Below are 14,688 nucleotides of genomic sequence, written 5' to 3'. Positions count from 1 at the left end.
ACAATTATTTTTATCAATTATGTTAAGTTATTTGCAAAATCCACCATTTTAACATTTGGGAATTTTCCGGGAATTGTGACTGAATATTCCGTGTGTCTGGGGGATTCAGCGGGTTTGGGACAAACATTTCTGGGAATTATCTCCGAGGCGTGGTTGGCAACACTGACTAGGACTCCTAGATCCCTTTGACATGTAGTCTTGTTAAGCCAGGTGTCCCACATCCTACCACCTGCTCATCCTCTCTCCTATCCCTCCTCCCCTCCCGCCACCGCTGCAGCTGCCTCTTCCTTCCTTCCTCCTCCTCCTCCTCTTTCCAGAGCCACCTCAGCCTTCTCCTTCCTGCCTCCTCCGCCGCCGCCGTTCCTCCCCCAGGCTTGCCATCCGCAGCTGCTGAAATCTTCAGATGGCAAGTCTGCAGATAAAGAGGGCCTAATGTACTCTAAAGTGGTCTGCATGGGGCTGCCCTTGAAAACTGTTCAAAAATTTCAGTGGATGCAAAATGCTGCTGCCAGGCTGTTGACTGGGGCTAGCTACAGGGATCGTGTGACTGCCCTTTTTAATCAGCTGTGCTGGCTACCAGTCTGTTTCCAGGCATAATTCAAGGTCCTGGTTTTGACCTTTAAAGTTTTAAACAGCTTGGATCCAGACTATCTGAAGGATCGTATCTCCCTGTACAAACCAGCCGAAGTGGTAAGATCGGCAGGGGAGGGCTATCTTTCAGTTGTACCACTCTGGCAGGAGTGTTTGGTGAGTCTTCTCCATGGCTGCTCTTAGACTGTGGAATTCCCTTTCACAGGAGGTCAGGGTGCCCTCCCCCTTGCTCTCTTTTCACCAGTACCTGAAGACATTTTATTTAGATAGGCTTTCGGGGGTAAATTTTACTTATGTAATGGGGAGTGCTGTTTTAATGGCTTTTACCTTTTTACAGTGGTATTATCTGTGCTGTTTTAAACTTATGGAATTAATGTTTTAGTTCTATCTTTTTAAATTATAGGAAATCACCTTGAATACCATTTTGAGAGAAAGGTGCAATATAAATCCCACAACTAACAATAAATAAATGGAGAATGGAGGAAGAAGTTGAAATGATTAGGCATGTGGGAGAAAGGGGGGTGGGGAGGGGAAGCAAAGCAAAGCAAAGCTAGTGGCATGAGACAGTTCACCTCCATGAGAAGCTTGCAACTAAGTGTGTTACAACAGAACCCAAAAGTTTTCCTGAAGCAACAGCATGGAGGCTTCCTGAGAAATTCAGTGTTCTCTTCCTAACAAAGGGGTTTGTGGCCTCACAAAGGATTTGAGACAGAGAGAGAGGAGAAGCTTTAATGTAAGCTCCTTTGAGGAGAAAGGCAGGATAATAAGTGTATAAATAAATAAATAGGAAAGGTCGAGTAAGCAGGCCAGACTGAGAAAGCCACCTGATCTGGGATTGGGACCCTACTTTTGGTGAGAGTAAGATTCCAAAGAGCTTCTCGGACAGGGGATCAGAAAATGTTGGGAATTTGGGAGGACACACTGAATGCTCAGGGGATCTCAGAGAGCATTACCCATAGTACCACCTGAAAAGAAAAATGTTTTACTTCTTAATATCCCTTAGGGGGAGTTTTGCCACTGTTGGCAAAAGCCATTTCAAGACCAGGGGAGATGTTTTTCCCAAGAGGAAGTTGGAAGCTTGTCCAGGGCCTAGGAGGACTTATGAAGGGTACAAAAACTTGAAAAATTTGCTCTGGGATGTCGAGGGGCATTTGGGGGCAATTGCATTAATGGCCATGGTTCCTCCACTGCCTCACTAAACTACAAATCCCAAGATTCCACAGGATGTGGTCATGACAATTAAAGTGGAATCATAATGCTATGATAATGTAATATAAAATGATCATCAGTCTCCATAGAAAGGGCAAAGTTCCTTACCCAAGGAGGACACATTTTTCCATCATGACCTCCTCGTACAAAGACCGTTGGATCTGATCCAACAGGTTCCATTCCTCCTCTGTGAAAAACAGAGCCACATCCCGAAAGGTCACCTGCAAAAGAAAATAGCCTTCATCCAGACAGTCTTATCAAAAGAAAAAGATGGTGTACCACCAATATTATTGGATTGCTTCAGAATACAGATGGAATAGGACATGTTTGACTTTTCCTTAATCTTTTTTTCCTGAACTTCCTGGGTCTTGAAGAATAGCGCATGAGGGAAAAGGCGAGGTCACAACCTGGGTGTCTGATAAACTAGATTTCTCATGTGAAGGGATATTTTATTTAGCACATTGAAGCTCTTCTGTATAGGTCTTCCCAATCTGCATTAGTAACTGGCATAAGTCTAGGGCAGCCTCATCCAGTCAGCAGATTCTTTGGATTCCCAGCCTGTATGGTCAAGATCTTTTAGCTCATGAGGCGGAGAATACCACAAGAGCCTCTTTCCATCCTCTACCATAAAAATATGAGAACCACAAATTAAATTGTTAGGAATTGCTTCCTTTCATAATGGCATGAAACCAGCTGCCTGAGTCAGCTGCCACCCTCCAAGAAAATGGCAAACCAACTCTGTCTAAAAGCCAAGGATTCAGTTCTTCTGAGAATGAAGTGTTATAATCATAGAGTTGGAAGAGACCTCGAGGACCATCCAGATCAACCCCCTCCCATGCAGGAACACACAAGGAGATGTGACCTCAGCAGCAAGCATTTGGGACCCCTTGTTACAGATCCCTTCCAATGGTTCCATTGCAAAGAAGGTAAGAGCGAGCACACCAAGGATTCAGTTCATGGGAGGGGGTACTGAACAACACTCTGGGAAATCCCTCTGCCCTTGGTTATCAACCATTTGGGATCCTCTGTTGCTGAGCCCTCCCAATGGCTCCATCACAAAGGAGGAGGAGGTGAAGGTTAACCTGTTCCAAGTGCTTTTTTCCTGCAGTATCTTCCATGGAAAAGAAATTCAGTGAAGACTCCTCTACCCTGTTTGAAGACCAGCCAGGCCAATTCTGGACCTCTGAGCACCTGTAGAGCGTACAAAGGCAGCTGTTTCACGTGTTTATGCCATCTTCCATGGAGCACCAGAAAGACAACCTAATGGTTCTGAGAGCAAATCAAACGGAACTTTTCTGAGAGGACAAAATAACTAAATTGAGGATGGGGATGGGAGGGAGAACCCCAGAAATCCCCCCTTTTCTTCCCTCTCTACAAAAGCCCCTCTTCAAGGCCTTTCTATAAAGTGGTCTTCTGTAGGGAAGAAGCCTATTATTAATCTTATTAGTATTATTATTATCATTTTCGTTATCGTTGGGTTGATCATGGCCGAGCCGGTACTCGAACTCTGGTCTCCCAGTGTCCTGGTCCAACGCTCCAACAACTGCACCCCATTGGCTCTCTTTACAGCCTATTAGATTCCTTCATTTGAACCTGATGGCTCCTCTTCCTCTCTTCTGCCTACCACCAGCGAGTTCTTCAGGGGAAGGAAGCTGCAGGGATCCCCAAAGAAAGGCAGTATTTTGAGGTGAGGGCTTTGCATTTAGCTAATGCTTCCCTCCCTCAGGCCTCACACAAGCCTTGGACCCTGGCTCCTTCCTCCTCTCTCCAGCAACCTCTTCCCTTTTCTCCCCTCCGCTCCAAGGAAACTCAAGGGCTCCTCTCCGGATTCTCTCTTCCAGGAATATGGAGCTGGGGAGGGTCTCCTTCTCTGTCTCCTCTTCAGTCCCAAACACTTCCCCTCCCTCTGCTTCTATTCTCCCCATGTGAAGCCCCATTGCCTGCCAGGCCTGGCCAGTCTGGTCATAAGGGCTCCCTCTCAGCCCCAAGATCCAGAGCCCCACCCCAAGGCCAGCAAGGAGGCTCTTGCTCCCCCTCAGTGTCTGGTTCCTGGAGAGCTCCCAGAGGGGTGTCTGGGGGAAGAAAAGAGGGGGGCTCCCCCTCCCTCGGCCCCAAAAGGGCGGCCTCTCCCTTCCTCCCTCTCCCTGAAAGCTTCCCAGGAGGATCCCAGGCGAAGAGAGTGTAGAAGGACATAATGGGGGAGAGTGGGGACGAGGCCTTCCTTCCCGCCGGAGCCCTGTCTGTGAGCCCCGGGGTGCCCTTGGGAAGCCCCGCGCCCTCGTCGGCCTCAGAGGGAGGAACACCTTGGCCAAGGAAGCCTCAGGAGGACCCTCCGCCTGGGCGGCACCGGAAGGAGTCGGGAACCACTTGGAGGCGCATTATATATATATATATATATGGGGGGGGGGCACGGAAATAAATAAACAAATTCCCCTGAAATGGAGGAAGGAACGATGCAAGAAACAAAAGGGACAGCCCCAGGACACACTGAAGGATGGAGGGAGAAAGAGGGTCATAGGAAGGGCGACTCATGACTTTGCACCCTTCCTCTCTCCCTCTCCCTCTCCCTCCCAAGGAACCGGGAGCCCTCCTCCGCTGGCAGGCAGCCGCCTAGGGCTCCTCTCCTCCCGCATTCAGGCAAAAACAGCCCAATTCGGGGCGGCCCTTCCTCCTCCTCCTCCTCCTCCTCCTCCTCCTCCTCCTCCTTTCTCGGCTGCCTCACCCTCCGGGCCTCGCTTCCCAGCACCGGACCTTTCCAAACAACGCCTTTTGGAGGAGGACTCTCTAGGAATCCCAGCCCTCCGCTCTCTCTCTCACGCTCCCCTTGGAGGACGCTCTAGGAATCTGAGCCTCTGCTCTCTCCCCTTTCGAGGCGGACTCTCTAGGAATCCCAGCCTCTGCTCTCTCTCACGCTCCCCTTGGAGGACTCGCTGGAGGACGCTCTAGGAATCTGAGCCTCTCCCCTTTCGAGGCGGACTCTCTAGGAATCCCAGCCCTCCGCTCTCTCTCTCCTCTCCTTGGAGGACTCGCTGGAGGACGCTCTAGGAATCCCAGCCTCTGCTCTCTCTCATGCTCCCCTTGGAGGACTCCCTGGAGGACGCTCTAGGAATCTGAGCCTCTGCTCTCCCTCTCGCTTGGACCAGGAGGACTCTGAGCCAGGCAAAGGAGGAGGTAACCAAATGGGGCTTTGTGGGGGTCTGAGAGGAGGAAGAGAGCCCCCCTTGGTGCCTCCCAGGGAGGAAAGGGTCCCTGTTGCTGCCGAGAGCCCCTTGCTCCCCTCCCTGACCCCCATTCTCCTATCAAAGCCCCCTCCCTTCCCTTTGTGGTGGAGGCTGTCTCTAAGCAGAGGCTGGATGGCCATCTGTCAATGGGGATGCTTTGACTGTGAGTTCCTGCATGGCCCTTGAGGTCTCTTCCAACTCCAGGATCCTATGATTCGCTTATGGAATTTCCCCTAATAGTGAGTGGGGATGGGGAAGAGAGAGCTGGCTGTGGGGCTGAGGGTGCGTCTACCCCAGAGGAATAAGGGCAGTTTGACACCACTTTAACTGCCACAGATGCATCCTACCGAATCCTGGGATTTGTAGTTTCCGTGAGGCACCAGCCCTCTTGGGCAGAGGAGGGGGAAAGACCTGGTGAAGCTACAAATCCCAGGATGCCATAGGATGGGGCTACAGCACTTTGCAGCCACAGTCCAGGCTGCAGACAGGAAGGGCAGGGAGAAGCAGCCGAAGTCTTCCTCCCATTTTGGTGCCTCTGAGGAAAGGTTTAACAATGTCAAAAGCCCACCAAACAGGGATGCCTTTATTGGCCAACCAAAATGCACAATTTCATCTTGCAAGCTTTCGAAGCTCCACTGACTTCTTCATCAGGCAAGGTGTTAAAAACCAAACGGGAGAAAAATTAAGAGATGTCAGTCAGATGCCTGCATTTTGTTGTTTCTGTCCTTAATAAAGATGGTACCTTTTGCAGGCTGAAACAACGGAAGAACGGCCCCTTGGCACCCAGCTCCCTCCCAGGGGAGGCCGAGAGAGAGCAGTGGCTCTTGGGAGGTTTGTATGTGGACACATATGGCTCTTTGGAGGTAAAAGAAGACCAGGCCTGGCGCTGAAGCACTTTCACAGAATGACAGGATCCCAGAGTTGGCGGAGACCACACTCTTCACTCCAGGCTGCCTGTGAAACCTTAAGGCAGGGAGGCTCTGCCTCTTTTTCCTTCACTGCATAGAGTTTATTTTCTTAGGACTGGGATGGACATCCTGTAGCTCACCAGATGTAGGTGGAGTGCAGCTCTCACCAGCCCCTTGAACAGCATAACAAATAAATGAGGGCTGCTGGGATTTGTAGTCTGCCAATACCTGGACGGCTGCAGGACTCCCACCCCTTCCTTAAATATTGTGGGTAATCCCAGCTAGAGGGTTTTGGTTTTTTCCAACGAAGACGGAAGGACCCAACAGAAGAGCATTTTGTTGTTCTTTGCTGTCAGATTGTCTTCAGTTTATGACAAACCTGTGAGCGAGTGACCTCCAAGAGACCCTGCTATTAACAGGTTCAGCCAGGTCTTGCAAGCTCAGTATTTTGGCTTCTTTGGGTCAATCCACTTATAGTGCTTTTTTTCCCTTTTCTTTTTCCCTTCTACTTTCTTGTTGGAAGGAGTTAAACCTTTCATGACTTGTAGGGTCACCCTTTTTGCTGTAGCAGAAAAGGTTCAGCCTAGGGTGATGGTTGTTTTCTCAAAGAGGGTTTGAGTGGCCTTTTGAAGATCATATGTTTTACTTTGTTTTAATTATTGCTAATTTTTGGTTTGTTTGTTTGTCTTTTTGAAATGGTCTGGATATTTATTCAATAAAGAATACTTTACTTTACTGAACATCATTCTATTTTCCAGTGAATCAAGTTGTCTCATGATCTGTTTAAAGTATGACAGCCTCAATTTGGTTATTTTGTCCTTTGGGCAAAGTTCAGGCTTGATTTGCTCTCAGATCCATTAGATTGTCTTTCTGTTGGTTCTTGGAAGACGGCATAAATGTGTGCACATGTGAAGCAGCTTCCTTTATACGTTCTGCAGGTGATCAAAGGTCCAGAATAGGCCTGCCTGGTGTCCAAACGGATAGAGAGAAGAATCTCCACTGAATTCCTCTTCCATGGAAGAAACTGTGGGAAAGAAGCCCTTGGAGCAGGTTAACATTCACCTCCTCCTCTTCTGCAATCGAACCATTGGGGGTGGGGGGGTTCTCCCAACAGAAGATCCCAAACAGTTGATACCCTCCCATGATTGGAATCCTTGGTTTGTCAATCTGGGATGTGATGGGTGTCCAGGTGCCATCCTCTGTCCTGCAGTGACCCTGTTGATCAGTGCTTTCTGCCATCTTGTTCTTCCTTTCTTCCCTTTCCCCAGCCAGTCAGGGCTAGATGTTGTGGGGCTGGGCTTCATGGACCCCTCAGCCTGTCAGCAGGGCTTGCTCTATACTTGTGTTAGCACTGAATCCATTGCTTTTCGGCAGAGTTGGTGCCCCCACTTTTAATTTTATTGCTAAGGATAGGAGGAATTGCCTGCTTTCGATGCCAAAATAATTAAATGGGTCAAAATAGGTGGAAATATCAGGAGTACAGCTCCCAAACATCAGCAGGACACGAGATTGAGTGAGGTTGCCCTGGACACATTCCAGCAGATTGGAAAGACCTATATGGTAAACCTCCCAGGTGTTAAACAAAATCTCTGTTCTGATGAGGCTCATCAGGGAGCCAGGTTGTAACCTGTTATTTCTTTCTTATGTACTGTTCTTCAAGTTGCAGGGAGTTAATGATGGGGGAATATTTCAAAGTTTGTACAGCAGAGTCTCGATTACCCGACCTTCGATAATCCAACATTCCGGATTATTCGACGTCGCTACTCATTGATTTCTTTACATTTTCAGAGGACTGAACTGTTTATACAGTACGTACTATACATCACAATGGTGATCAGTGATTGCTTTACATTTTCAGAGGACTGTTTATACATTACAATGTTGTTACTGTAACATTACTGCAACGTTACTTTTACTGTTACTGCAGTAAAACTTCAATACGTTTGCAATTCCTAGTGATTTCAAGGCTTTTCTTGGACCCCCCGGATTATCTGACATTTTCGGCTATCCGACTGTCAGACCGCCTGTTTATGTTGGATAATTGAGATTCTACTGTATCCTTATTCTGAAGGAATTAAACCCTGTTGGGAAGGCACCATGTGTTTTCTTCTATATCTGTTGAGTTTCTCTCTGGATAAGGACTGTTTTTCTGTTGTAGGTGACCTTTGAGGATGTGGCTGTGTATTTTACAGAAGAGGAATGGAACCTGCTGGATCAGAACCAAAGATCTTTGTACAAGGAGGTCATGATGGAAAATTATGAGAATGTATCTTCCTTGGGTAAAGAACTTGAATCCATTACCCTTCCTACGAGGCCTGAGGGTCCTTTCATGCACACTATTATAGCGATACGATTCCACTTTAATTGTCATGGCAACACCCTGTGGAATCTTGGGATTTATAGTTTAATGAGGCACTAGAGCTCTCCAGTTGATTCTAAATGTTGTTGTTGTTGTTGTGTGCCTTCAAGTCATATCTGACTTATGGCAATCCTAAGGTGAATCCATCATGGGATTTTCTTGGCAAGTTTTTTCCCGAGGGGGTTTATCATTGCCATCCTCTGAGGCTGAGAGTGTGACTTGCCCAAGGTCACCCAGTGAGTTTACATGGCCAAGGCAAGATTTGAACCCTGGTCTCCAGAATCATAGTTCAACACTCAAGCTACTACACCACACTGGCATACCCTTCTTTAAACTGCCAATCCTGAGATTCCGGATGAAAGAATCACTGCAGTTTAAAAAAAAATTACCCAAATTCCTCTCAACACATCCCAGAGCGATTTGCCAAGTTCTGAGGTCCTCTTTCAGTCCTTCCAGGCCCTGGACATGCCTCTATCTTCCTCTTGGGCAAAGCCCTCCAAGGTCTTAAAATGGCTCAAAGAAGGCTCAACAGTGGCAAAACTGACCCCACATCACATAAGGTATGTTGGGGGATATTGAGGTGCAAAACCTTTTTCTTTTCCCCCCTCAAAAAGTAAATGGGGGATGTCTCCTAATATACCCTGAGGGTCTAGTGTGCCCCCCTAATCCCCAACAGTTGCCCATTCCTGTCTTCGCTGGAGCCTTACTCTCACTATAGTCTGGGTCCAAATCCTAGCTCAGCAATAAAGCTTTTCGGTGACTTCCTCAGTCCAGCCCCCTTACCTTGGCTCTTCTATTTATTTATAGATTTATTATCCTGCCTTTCTCTCCACATGGGGCTCAAAGTGACTGGGATAGTCCATGCAGAAGAGAACCTCTCTGAGATCCCTTTGTAATTCAGTGTAGCCCCTTAATCCCCAAATGTTGCCTATCCCTGTCTTAGAGACGTCTTAAGGCTGCGCTATGGAGCATTACTCTCACCTAATTTGGGGTCCCAGCTCAACCATGAAACTCTCAGATGTCTTCCTCAGTCCTGCCCCCCTTTGTCAGTTTTTCCTATGTAAGTACTGATTAACCTGCCTTTCTCCCCAAATGGGACTTAAAGTGCTTGCAGTAAAACTGCTTCCTGCTTCCTGCATCTGTCACAGGTGGTCTAGCTCTGTGTGGACAGGAAGATACCTCTGGGAAGGTCCACAAAAAGGATAGAAAGCAATGGCCTCCCAAATCTGCACATATTTGTGCATACTAACCCTGAAGATGAGCACAGGCCAAACTTTTGACTGGGACAAAAAGAGATGTGTGTTCATCCCCCTCCCCATCCCAAAAGCAATGACATAGCTTGTCCAGTGTTATTCGCCTCAGCTCCGCTAATTAACCACCACACTATTTGGTGGCATACCCATCCCCCCCCCCTTTGTTTTAATGTACTTATTCATCTGCAAGTGTCTCCTGCAGATGAGCTGGCGCATGCTTCCAGCTTATTTCCCTTACACTCCTTGCTCCCACATCCCTGATAGCTCTTCTTTTCTTCCTGACCTCTCCAACTTTCTCACCTGCCTATCTGCACAACTTCAGCATCTCACCCTCAGAATCTTCTTCTCATCTTGTTCCCCTGCTGTCTTGTTTTATTCTCTCTGTCTTGCTCACAGACAACACACACATACACACACAGTGCCACATGTATTGAGAGGCAACTGTGAACCTGACAAACCTTACTGGTTTATTTGGATGAACTGGTGTAAACCAGCTAGTACCTATATGTTTTCAGTCCAAAAGGAGTCCTAGCACAGTGGTTAAATGCCAGTACTGCATCCACTTTTGTGAGTTCAATACCAGCAAAAGGGCTCAAGCTCCACTCAGGCTAGCATCCTTCCAAGATTGCTAAAATGAGTACCCAGCTTGTTGGGGGCAATTAGCTTACAGTTGTAAACTGCTTAGAGATTGCTTAGTTCAGTATGAAACGGAATATAAATGAAATTGCTATTACTATTGCAATTAAGGTGATCCATTTAGAAACTGACTAATATCTGTGAAGAGGGGGGGAAGGGGGCACAAATGCCCCTCTGTCTGATGTTTCTTTTCCTTTTTGAACTGGATTATTTTCATCATTGTTTTCAGAGATCCATCCTCTCTGAATGCTGAGATTCAGTTTGTGTGTCCTTTCCCTTCTTTATAGGAAATTTTAGGACTCATCTGAGAGTCCATACAAGAGAGAAACCATACAAATGCCAGCAGTGTGGGAAATGTTTTGGTCGGAAGTCAAATCTTGTAACTCATCAGAGAGTCCATACAGGAGAGAAACCATACAAATGCCAACAGTGTGGAAAATGTTTTGCTTACAAGTCACACCTTCACAGACACCAGAGAGTCCACACAGGAGAGAAACCATACCAATGCCAGCAGTGTGGGAAATGTTTTGTTTGCAAGTCACACCTTCATAAACACCACAGAGTCCACACAGGAGAGGAATCATACAAATGCCAGCATTGTGGGAAATGTTTTGCTCACATGTCACTTCTTCTGATCCATCAGAGACTCCATACAGCATTGAAAATGTACAAATGCCAGAAATGTGGGAAATTTTTTGCTGATGTGTCTTCCTTTGTGATTCATCAGAAACTTCACACAAGAGAAAAACCATACAAATGCCAGCAGTGTGGGAAATGTTTTGCTCACAGGTCAGTGCTTAAGACCCATCAGAGAGTCCACACAGGAGAGAAGCCATACAAATGCCAGCAGTGTGGAAAATACTTTGCTTGGAACTCAGACCTTGTGAGTCATCAGAGAGTCCATACAGGAGAGAAACCATACAAATGCCAACAGTGTGGGAAATGTTTTATTCACAAGTCAATCCTTGTAAATCATCAGAGAGTTCACACAGGAGAGAAGCCATACAAATGCCAGACTTGTGAGAAATGTTTTGCCCGCAAGTCACTCCTTGTGACACATCAGAGAGTCCACACAGGAGAGAAACCTTACAAATGCCAGCATTGTGAGAAATGTTTTGCTGAAAGGTCACACCTTGTGACTCATCAAAGAGTCCAAATGGGAAAGAAACCTTACAAATGCCAGCAGTGTGGAAAATGTTTTGCTTGCAAATCACTCCATGTGGATCATCAGAGAGTTCACACAGGAGAGAAACCTTACAAATGTCAGCAGTGTGGGAAATGTTTTGCTAAAATCTCAGTGGTTATTACTCATCAGAGAATCCATACAGGAGAGAAGCCATACAAATGCCAGCAATGTGAGAGGTGTTTTGCTGACAAGTCAGCTCTTGCAGGTCATCTGAAAGTCCATACAGGGGAAAAACCATACAAATGCCAGCAATGTGGGAAATCTTTTGTTAAAAGGTCAGTGCTTGTGACTCATCAAAGAGTCCACACAGGAGAAAAACCTTACAAATGCCAGAAGTGTGACAAATATTTTGGTCGGAATTCATACCTAGTGACCCATCAGAGAGTCCATACAGGAGAAAAACCTTACAAATGCCAGCAGTGTGAGAAGTATTTTGCTCGAAAGTCACACCTTGTAACTCATCAGAGTGTCCATGCAGGAGAGAAACCCTACAAATGCCAGCAGTGTGGAAAATGTTTTGCCAATACGTCTTCCCTTTTGACTCATCATAGAGTCCACACAGGAGATAAACCATACATATGCCCACAGTGTGGAAAATGTTTTGCTCACAAGTCACACTTTGAGAATCACTTGAGAGTACATACAGAAGATAAACCGTACAAATGCCAGCAGTGTGGGAAATGTTTTTCAGGGAAGTCAGCCCTTATGAGTCATCGGAGAATCCACAAGGAAAGAAACCATGCAAATGCCAGCAGTGTGGGAAATGTTTTGCTCACAAGTCACTCCTTGTGTCTCACTAGAGAGGCCACAGACGAGAAAAACTTTACAGAAGCCAGAAGTGTGGAAAATGTTTTGCTTATAAGTCCATCATTTTGATTCCTCAGAGTCCACCTAGGAGAGAAGCCATGTAAATGCCCGCTGTGGGGAAAATATTTTGCTCAGCAGTCAATCTTTATGAATCATCAGAGAGTCCACACAGGAGAGGAACTATACAGATGGCAGCAGTGTGGTAAATGTTTTGCTCAAAAGTGTCATCTAGAGAATCACTTGATAGTCCACACAGAAGAGAAACCATATACATGCCAGCAGTGTGGAAAATGTTTTGTTGAGAAGTCATACCTTGACAAACATCAGAGAATCCACATGGGAGAGAAACCATACAAAGTCCTGCAGCGTGGAAAATGGATTCCTCAAAATTAAACCCTTTAGAGGCATCAGAAGGTTCACAATGGGGAGAAAGTGGAAGAGTGATATACTTTTTGTTTGGCTTGACAGAACATCTAGATTCTATTTTGTAAAGCTATTTTAACCCATAATGCTATTTTTGCTTCCAAACATGATTTTAAAATATCTTACATTTATATGTTCATTCCAGAAAACTTTGAATTATTTGGAGCATTCTGTTTTCTTTGCTGCTAATCCAAAATCTGTGAAATGGTATCAGTTGTGGAGAATCAGTATTTTTATTAATGAGGTTCACCTCGAAATCCACTGTTAAAGTGCCTGTTTTATACTTCTGTGGGGAGCGGCAATTTACATGAGGCTGAAAAAAACATTTTTTCCCTTTTGGCTTCATGTTGACCTGTGATGCCCACTGATTCCCAAGGCAAATGCCAACATCTTTCTGTCCTTGATGGTTCTTTCTTTCTGCTAAGCCCTTGTGTCTGGATAGAGGGACAAAGAGCTACAGCAAGAGTGACAGTGTGGAAAGTACTTGAACTTTCCTTACTTTTCTGTTAATGTACAATCCTTGCTTTTATTCACTGTAATGTTTGTGCTCCTCTAGCAAAACATGAAGAGAATTCTGGTAAAAGAGGGGAAAGAAGGAACTGAGAGTGGCTATGTGCATTTCTCCACATCAGCGGCTGTGTTCCATGGCTTTGCTGGGCAGCTTAGTTTGTTGTCATCAATAAAGTTGAGACAGGCCAAATGCTTTTGAATGTGTTGGGCACCCTTGAGAACAACATTTTAGAACTCAGCACGTCAGATGTGATACTTTTAACCCCAAATGCACAGAAGCAATCTGCAACATAATGAAATGGACCAGAATAGCTACTTCCAAGTAGATGACACAGCTACCACAGTCACCAGGCAGACAAAACTAGATGGGAGTTTTGCAACAAGCCACAAATCTGTGATTCTGTGGTTAAATCTGTTGTGCAATCTAAGTGGTAAAAATGATGGTTATGTGGAGAAGGGAACATAACACCCGGAAAAAATCAAAGGGGATGGAATGGGATATTTCTGCAATTCTTGTGAAGGTCTGCTTTCCAGGCAGAGTTTTTCCTTTTCATATTTTCTGCCTTTCTGCTTCATATCCAGCCTGATTAAGAACTCTGGGGAACGTGTAGGTTTCTCCTCCCCTGTAAATATTTTGGGGACCTTGTTCAAGATGCCAGGCAGGTAAACCGAAGTGGAGCTTCAAAGGGAATACAATTTGGGGTTGGAGGACTGAGAGGGAATGTAGATATCAATACCAGGAGAGATTCTAGAGCAGATCATTAAACAGAGTCTGTGAACATCTAGAAGGCAATGCCATAATCACAAAAAGTCAACATGGGTTTCAGAGAAAGACGTCATGCCAGACAAATCTGGCCTCTTTTTTTGGATAAAATAACAGCTTGGAAGATGAAGGGAATGCTGTGGATGTATTTCAGTAAGGCCTTTGACAAGGTTCCCCATGACATTCTTGCAAACAAGCTTGTAAAACATGGGCTAGACAAGGTAACTATTACATGGATTTGTAATTGGTTGACCGGCCGAAGCCAAAGGGTGCTCAACAATGGCTCCTTTTCATCCTGGAGAGAAGTGACCAGTGGGGCCCAACAGGGCTCTGTCCTGGGCCCAGTGCTATTCAACATCTTTATCAATGACTTGGGTGATAGAATTGGGGGCATACTCATCAAATTTGCAGATGACACCAAATTAGGAGGCGTAGCTAATACCCCAGAGGACAGGATCAAGATTCAGAATGACCTGAATAGACTTGAAAGCTGGGCCAAAGCTAACAAAATGAAATTCAACACGGAGAAATGTAATGTCGAACAGCCCTCAGGAAGTTCCTCCTAATGTTGAGGTGGAATCTCTTTTCCTGTAGCTTTCATCCATTGTTCCAGAGCCTGTTCTCTGAAGCAGTAAGGGCTGTTCGACAATGGAACAAACTCCCTCAGAGTGTAGTGGAGTCTCCTTCCTTAGAGATCTTTAAACAGAGGCTGGATGGCCATCTATCGGGGATGCTTTGATTTAGATTTCCTGCATGGCAGGAGGCTGGACTGGATGGCCCTTGCGGTCTCTTCCAATTCTATGATTCTAACCTCCAGGCTAA

At 46.0% G+C, this 14,688-nt stretch overlaps 1 protein-coding gene and 1 pseudogene across 5 annotated transcripts in view; one reads left to right on the top strand and one right to left on the bottom strand.

Moving 5' to 3' along the window:
- The window catches only part of LOC121923016 (zinc finger protein 225-like), a 28,802-nt gene extending 24,155 nt beyond the window's left edge, over window positions 1-4,647 (bottom strand). For 3 of the 5 annotated variants that reach the window (XM_042453099.1, XM_042453106.1, XM_042453104.1), the window contains exons 1-2: window positions 2,883-4,471; window positions 1,909-2,021 (exon numbers count right to left, since the gene is read on the bottom strand). The gene's annotated coding sequence lies outside the window, so the exon portion shown is untranslated. Of the gene's footprint in view, window positions 1-1,908; window positions 4,472-4,522 lie in introns of those variants that run through there. The other 2 variants (XM_042453100.1, XM_042453101.1) reach the window with 2 other exon arrangements.
- The window catches only part of LOC121922955, a 52,923-nt pseudogene extending 39,630 nt beyond the window's left edge, over window positions 1-13,293 (top strand).
- The last annotated feature ends 1,395 nt before the right edge of the window (window positions 13,294-14,688 follow it).

Source organism: Sceloporus undulatus, chromosome 2 (genome assembly GCF_019175285.1).
Source record: "Sceloporus undulatus isolate JIND9_A2432 ecotype Alabama chromosome 2, SceUnd_v1.1, whole genome shotgun sequence".
In the NCBI taxonomy this organism is placed as follows: Eukaryota; Metazoa; Chordata; class Lepidosauria; order Squamata; family Phrynosomatidae; genus Sceloporus; species Sceloporus undulatus.
The sequence above is the reverse complement of the archived record's forward strand: the minus strand, read 5'-3'. Positions and strand labels throughout refer to the sequence as shown.